Source organism: Otolemur garnettii, unplaced genomic scaffold (genome assembly GCF_000181295.1).
Source record: "Otolemur garnettii isolate 467f Iridium unplaced genomic scaffold, OtoGar3 scaffold00018, whole genome shotgun sequence".
Classification (NCBI taxonomy): domain Eukaryota; kingdom Metazoa; phylum Chordata; class Mammalia; order Primates; family Galagidae; genus Otolemur; species Otolemur garnettii.
The window spans coordinates 14,990,327-14,998,429 of record NW_003852413.1 but is presented as its reverse complement, the minus strand read 5'-3'; positions in this window follow the sequence as shown (position 1 = coordinate 14,998,429).

Below are 8,103 nucleotides of genomic sequence, written 5' to 3'. Positions count from 1 at the left end.
TTGTGGCAGGTGCCTGTAGTCCCAGCTACGCAGGAGGCTGAGGCAAGAGAATCGCCTAAGCCCAGGAGTTGGAGGTTGCTATGAGCTGTGTGACGCCACGGCACTCTACCAAGGGTGATAAAGTAAGACTCTGTCTCTACAAAAAATAGTGATAATACATAAATAAATAAATAACACAGTCAGCCTTGTGAGAGGAAGCCCAGGGTGAGCCCCTTGTAACCTGTGCCAGACATACGGCCATGTTGTTCATGACCTCAATAGGCAGGCACTGGCTTGACCAGGGCTTGACCAGAGCTTGACCCACATCCAAGAAGTGGCTTTTCTTGTTTTTATCATGTTTTTTTTTTTTTTTTTTTTTGGCCAGGGCTGGGTTTGAACTTGCCACCTCTGGCATATGGGGCCGGTGCCCTACCCTTTTGAGCCACAGGCAGCACCTGTCCACTTGTTTGTTAAAGCTCCTTTAGCAACGAGGAAATTTTGGTAAGTTTCTAGGCTTAGTATGAGAACTTCATCTACATGTTCTCTCCCAAACCCCTTTATCACCAGTCTGAGTCCATGACCACTTGGCTCATGAAATGATACAGAATCTTGGGCGGTGCCTGTGGCTCAAAGGAGTAGGGCGCCAGCCCCATATGCCGGAGATGGTAGGTTCAAACCCAGCCCTGGCCAAAAACTGAAAGAAAAAAAAAATGATACAGAATCACTCTCGTGGCAAAGAGAACCAAGAGAATACATCTCAAACCTCTATCCTGTGGGAAGCTTTCTTTTTGCTACTGTCCTTTAATAGAACTTTGAAGTGCAGCTATATACTTTAGCAGTCAATTTCCAGCAGATAGCATGTGTGAACCAAGGTCAATGTTGTCTTCTTTAATCACCAGGACACAGGAGTTCATAAGCCCATGGTTGTGAATTGAGGGAAGGATGGCAGTGAACGGGAAGTAAACACATTTGGAGTCACATTCCTGTGCTTCTCTGGGACCTGCTTGGGCCTGCTCTTACATATACCATATCGTCTTGGAGAAGGGAGTACTACTGGCTAATGAACAGATAATTAATGATAAACCACACAGGTCTGTATGTGATCACCTGACTTTCAATCTTTGCCAGGGCCCAAGAGCAAAGTGAGAGCAGTTTCGAAAAAGAATAGTTATTAGCCAAAGAGAGCAAGCTTTTGTTCCAAAACCCTAAGCATGGCTGGGCACCAGCCACATACACCTAAGGTAGAGGGTTCAAATCCAACCCCGGCCCACCAAACAACAATGATGGCTGCAACCAAAAAATAGCCAGGCGTTATGGCGGGCACCTGTGGTCCCAGCTACTTGGGAGGCGGAGGCAGGACACTCACTTGAGCCCAGGAGTTGGAGGTTGCTGTGAGCTGTGATGCCACAGCACTCTACCCAGGGGGACAGCTTGAGGCTCTGTCTCAAAAAAAAACAAAACAAACAAAAACCCTAAGCACATCCATAGAGACACTCTTTTTTGTTTGTTTGTTTGTTTGTTCACTCTCAGTAGAGTGCCATGGCATCTTAGCTTACAGCAACCTCAAACTCTTGGGTTCAAGTGATCCCCTTGCCTCAGACTCCCAAGTAGCTGGGACTACAGGCATCCGCCACAACGTCCGGAAATAGGTAGATAGATAATAGATTTTTTAGAGATGGGGGTCTCACTCTTGCTCAGGTTGGTCTTGAACTCACGAACTCAGGCAGTCCACCAGCCTTAGCCTTCCAAGTGCTGGGATTACAGGCGTGAGCCACTGTGCCCAGCCTAGAGACACTCTTTAGGCTTTACGCTTGTCATGGGCTCTGTATAGTGTCCCAGTATGTGACAGTACACTGAATGCCATTGGATACATTGAACCATGAGGACCAATTAGCAGAGCACTGCAGCCTGGACTCCCCTCAGTTTCCTTTCTGAGTTCACTTCCCTCACCCTATCGGCTCCGATGTCCTTCTCCTGAGGCTTCCACCCTATTTGCAGGTCTCCTTTACCATCTTGTCCTCTCTCTTAATGTCTCCACTTGCCACCCAGTGTACTCACATTTCCCAAACCAGCATCTCCGATCTAGACCTGTGCTCTGATTATCTGTTTCTCAAGCAAGCTCTTGACTAGTTTTCTCACTTCCCTGAGGTCCCAGATAAAAGTCTTCTGAATTCAAACATAAATATTCTGTTCACCCAGTCCTCTGGGCAACCCACCATCCCTGCATTGGGAGGAATATAGCTTAGTTCCAGCTGAGAAAACAAACACCTTTTGGAGAGCGAAAACGTCTGCATGGTCCAGGAGTGGTGGCTCGTGCCTATAATCACAGCACTTGAGAGGCCAAGCCAGGTGGATCACCTGAACTCAAGAGTTCAAGACCAGCCTGAGCAAGAACAAGACCCTGTCTCTACTAAAAATAGAACAGTTAGCCAGGCATTGTGGTGGGTTCCTGTAGTCCCAGCTATTTGGGAGGCTGAGGCAGGAGGATCACTTTAGCCCAAGAGTTTGAGGTTGCTGTGAGCTATAAGGATGTCATTGCACTCCATCCAGGGTGACAGAGTGAGACTCTGTCTCAGAAGAGAAAAAGAAAAGTAAAGAAAGGGGCAGCACCCGTACCTGAGTGGGTAGGGCTCCGGCCACATACACTGAGGCCGGCGAGTTCAAATCTGGCCTGGACCAAGCTAAAACAACAATGACAACTACAACAACAACAAAATAGCTGGGCATTGTAGCAGGCGCCTGTTGTCCCAGCTATTTGGGAGGCTGAGGTAAGAGAATCACTTAAGAGTTTGAGGTTGCTGTGAGCTATGACGCCACAGGACTCTCCCGAGGGTGCCATAGTGAGACTCTGTCTCAAAAAAAAAAAGAAAAGTGAAGAAAGAAGAACAGTTCTGTAGCTTTGGCCTCACTCCCCACATACTGAGATAGTGTGGCCATCTTATTCCTATTTGCCAAGGATTTTCCTAGTTTCAGCACAGACAGACCCACATCCTGGGAAACACCTCAGTCCCAGGTGACTGAGTGGTTGATTGTCCCCCCTTTATGGGACATAGCAAAGGCTTGACAAAAGGGTGGCTATGCCCATCAAACAGACACTTCGTGAATACTTTGAGGGGGTGGGGCATATGCTGTAAGTATCCCCTAGAGTCCCCAGGGCCTTTCCAGAGGTCTGAAACAGCAGGTGGGGGCGACGAGGCAGTGAAATTTGGGTATAAGATTGATGTGACTTCATTTAAACCCACAGGCTGGAAAGGCCCAGGGACCTGGGGGATATATTTACACAGCCAAGATCACACCAGATATACGATTTTATCTACTGCTTTTTGTATGTATGACTCTGGCAAACATTTTCACAATTTAACAGCCGTGTAACATTCCATCAATTGGACTTTTAGTTTGTTTCAGAAATTTTTTTACTATAAACAGGACTTTGTGCTAAAAGTTTCTTGTTTTTTTTTTTTTAGAGTCTCGGTTTGTTGCCCTTGGTAGAGTATGCTGTGGCATCACAGCTTACAGCAACCTCCAGCTCTTGGGTTTATGTGATCCTCTTGTCTCAGCCTTCCAAGTAGCTGGGACTACAGGCACCCACCACAACACCCAGCTATTTTTTTGTTGCAGTTTGGCTAGGTTTGAACCCGCCACTCTTGGTATATGGGGCCGGCGCCCTACTCACTAGGCCATCCATTGTGCTGAAAGTTTTTTCTGTATTTAAGCTTTGTCTTTCAATAGCAATGTGAAAGTACCATCAGTGTATATTATGTGCCACAGAGACAGTACTAAGTAATTTATGGACATTATTTCATTTAATTCTCATAAGACTCTGGGAAACAGCTGGGCACTGTGGCTTAGCCTCCTAGCACTCCGGGAGGCTGAAGCAGGTGGATTACCTGAGACCATCCTGAGCCAGAGCGAGACCTCTTCACTAAAAATAGCCAGGCATTGTGGCAGGTGCCTATAGGCCCAGCTATTTGGGAGGCTGAGGCAAGAGAATCACTTAAGCCTAAGAGTTTGAGATTGCTGTGAACTGGGATGCTATAGCACTCTACTGAGGACGACAAAGTGAAACTCTGTCCCTCACCTCCCCCCCCCAAAAAGACTCTGGGATTGGTATTATTTTCCCTAGGTAGAAACGGGAGCTTAGAGCTTATGTAACTTGTCCAAGGTCACATCCCTAGTGCATGATGGATCCAGGATTTGAAGTCAGCATACCTTTAAAAATACATACCTTTGGCTCGGCGCCTATAGCTCAACCGGCTAAGGCGCCAGCCACGTACACCTAAGGTGGCGGGTTCGAATCCCCAGCCCGTACCCGCCAAACAACAATGACGGCTGCAACCAAAAAATAGCCGGGCGTTGTGGCGGGCGCCTGTGGTCCCAGCTACTTGGGAGGCGGAGGCAGGAGACTCGCTTGAGCCCAGGAGTTGGAGGTTGCTGTGAGCTGTAACGCCACGGCACTCTACCCAGGGCGACAGCTTGAGGCTCTGTCTCAAAAAAAAAAAAAAAAATACATACCTTTTAAAATACTGTATGTTGATGGTGAATTTTGGTTTTTCACAGCCATATCATCTTTTGCCTGGTTTTGCTCTACTGAGCCTCCGCTGAGCCTTGCATATATATCGCTTTATTTTGGGTTATGTGTGACGCCTGAGTGACCACTTGTGTCTTTTGCACCTCTCCCACCGTGTTGAAATCGCTTGTTTACACATCCACTCCACTTACAAGTGGAGGCTAGAACTGCATCTTATTCATCTCCTTCCGGCGCATCTAACATGATAAAGAAGAGACTCAAGAAAAACGTGGTGAATGTACAAAAGGAGAACTCAATTGGTTGAGAGTGAAGGGAAGAAGTATTTCAGGATTAAGGAGGCTGACACTGTTGAGTGGGTGCGGGATGACAGTCTTAGAGGTACCAAAGAAGGTGGCACCCTCAGAAGCCAGAGAAGACTTGAGCCAGGATGGCAAGCCGTTCTGGACTTTGGGAGTTGGGAAAGCAAGATTGGAGGATGGGAATGTCCATGAGATGTCTTCACTTGCTCACTCAACAAATACTGCATGCTTTTTGCATCCTTTTGCAAGCTGGTAGGCACACAATGCTTCTTTGGATGAAGTAGAGGTAGAAAGCGTCTATAAAGGGGTAACATTTTTTTCTCTCTTTTTTTGAGACAGAGTCTCACCTTGTTGCTCTCCGTCTAGTGCCAAGTCTTATAGCTCACAGCAACCTTAAACTCTTGGGCTCCAGTGATCCTCTTGCTTCAACCTCCCCAGTAGCTGGGACTACAGTTGCCCACCACAGTGCCCGGTTGTTTTTAGAGACGGGGTCTTGCTCTAGCTTAGACTGGTCTCAAATTCCTGAGCTCAGGCTATCCACCTGCCTCAGCCTCCCAGAGTGCTGGGATTACAGGCATGAGCCACTGCGCCTGGCTCGCCCGGCCTAAAGAGGTAACATTTGAACTTAAACTTGATCATGCAAGAAGCCGTCTGTATGCAGAACCGGGGAAGCATATTCTGAACAGAGTGTACCTAGTATGCTTGGAAAACAATAAGAACACTGAATGTGTTCGGGGCAACTTGTGTGGTGCCTAAAACCTAGTAAACGCTTAATAAAGGTTAGTGACAATAATGGTTATTACAATTATATTATTATTTATTATTTTATTACTAGAAGACTGGGAAATGCATGGAAGGTAGCATGGTACAGTTCAGTATAAATACTATGGAATCCGGTCTGGATACAGTCCTGGGGATACCGCATAATGGCATAATTTGCATAACCGTTTTTTACCACCTGGAGCCTTAGTTTTTTCATCTGTAAAATAAAGACAAAAATACAACTTAATGCATAAGGTTATTTTAAGGATTAAATAAAATAATACACATGAGATTATTATTTTTTTCCTCCATTGTGTTTTTATTATAGCATGTTTGCTTCATTTACAGCAAGCAGAAATTAAACTGGGTCTTGTTTTGATCCAAACAGTGATGTTTTAAAGGTTGTACACAATATTTGTTTTAAAAATGCATAAAAATACCTTTTTAGAAGCGTCTATAAGAAAGAAAATACAAAGTTTAACCCCACAACTTTCCTCTTTGCTAGAATTGCAAACTACCATACAGTTTTAAGTAGATTTTTTGTTGTTTAAACTATACATCCAGGAAAATCTAAAAAAAATTAAAGAAACGTGCATATAAATGATTGCATAGCAGAACATGAACATTAACTGCAAACAGTAAAGAAATGAAAGTTAGAGGCTCAGCGCCTGTGGCTCAAGTGGCTAAAGCGCCAGCCACATACAGCTAAGGTGGTGGGTTCGAATCCAGCATGGCCCGCCAGACAACAATGATGGCTGCAACCAAAGAAAAAAAATGGCCAGGCATTGTGGCGGGCGCCTGTGGTCCCAGCTACTTGGGCAGAGGCAGGGCACTCGCTTGAGCCTAGGAGTTCGAGGTTGCTGTGAGCTGTGATGCCACAGCACTCTACCCCAGGGGGACAACTTGAGGCTCTGTCTCCAAAAAAAAAAAGAAATGAAAGTTAGACATACTAATAAATATACAAAGGTTCTAGAATCAATCCTTTAAACACATTCCACAAATAGTATTTAAAAACTATCTTTTTATGTAAGATACTTTAAAATATATATATATTATATATATACACAAATATATATATATTTTAAAGTATCTTACATAGAAAGATGTATACACACAGACACTTCAGTTGGAAAAGACTTCTCTGTCATGATACCAAAGAAGTAATAAAGGGGGGGGGAAAAAAAGAGGGCGGCACCTGTGGCTCAGTGAGTAGGACACCGGCCCCATATACTGAGGGTGGCATGTTCAAACTCGGCCCTGGCCAAACTGCAACAAAAAAATAGCCAGGTGTTGTGGCGGGCCCTATAGTCCCAGCTACTTGGGAGGCTGAGGCAAGAGAATTGCCTAAGCCCAGGAGTTAGAGATTGCTGTGAGCTGTGATGTCACAGCACTCTACGAAGGGCAAGAAAATGAGACTCTGTCTCTAAAAAAAAAACCAAAACATCTTTTTGTAGTGGTAGCACAGTGGTTAAGGTGCTGGCCACATGCACCCAGTGTGGTGAGTTTGAACCCAGCCCGGACCAGCTAAACGGCAATGACAACTGCAACAACAACAACAAAAAGCAACTTTTTGTTCTTGACAGACAAAGCCTAAATTACTGAAACCAAAATTGAAAAAAGTCATCCTCTAAAAGGAATCATTTCCCCCAGTAATTCTCACTTATATCTGCAAACAAGCAATCTGAGATCTTTTTTGTTGTTCTTGTTGCAGTTGTCATCGTTTAGCTGTCCGGGGCCAGGTTCAAACCAGCCACCCTCAGTTCATGTGGCCAGCACCATAACCATTGTGCTACAAGCACCAAGCTGCAATCTGAGATCTTTACAGTTTTTGTCCATGGCTGGGTTTGAACCGCCACCTCCGATATATAGCGCTGGCGCCCCGCAATCTGAGATCTTTTTTTGTTTGTTTGTTTGTTTTTGCAGTTTTTGGCTGGGTATGGGTTTGATCCCACCACCTCCAGCATATGGGGCTGGCGCCCTACTCCTTTGAGCCACAGGCTCCGCCGTAATCTGAGATCTTTAAAGATGCTAGCTTTTTATTCTGAAATGAGATTAAACATGTCAAGTTGCTTTTGCCTCTGAAATCATCTTTCAGAGAAATACTAGAAATTATAAATGGGAAGGGTATGACTTCTTCATTTTTAGCTGGGTACTACACATTAATAATCAAAAACTCAGAGATGTAACTCTTGCTTAAAACAGACCAATCCTTTTCGCAAAACTACTTTAAACTTCATGGCACCACAGAATCACCTAGAATGAGAATGCTGTCTTTCAACTTGCCTCGTATAAAATAAACTGAGATGTGAGGAGCAGGCCTCCCTCATAAAGCAGCAGGCAAATTTTGATACAAATGCACAGGCCAGGTTCGGTGCCTGTGGCTCAAGTGGCTAAGGTGCCAGCCATGTACACCCAAGGTGGTGGGTTCGAATCTAGCCCGGGCCCACCAAACAACAATGACGGCTGCAACCAAAAAATAGCCGGGCATTGTGGCGGGCGCCTGTGGTCCCAGCTACTTGGGAGGCGGAGGCAGGA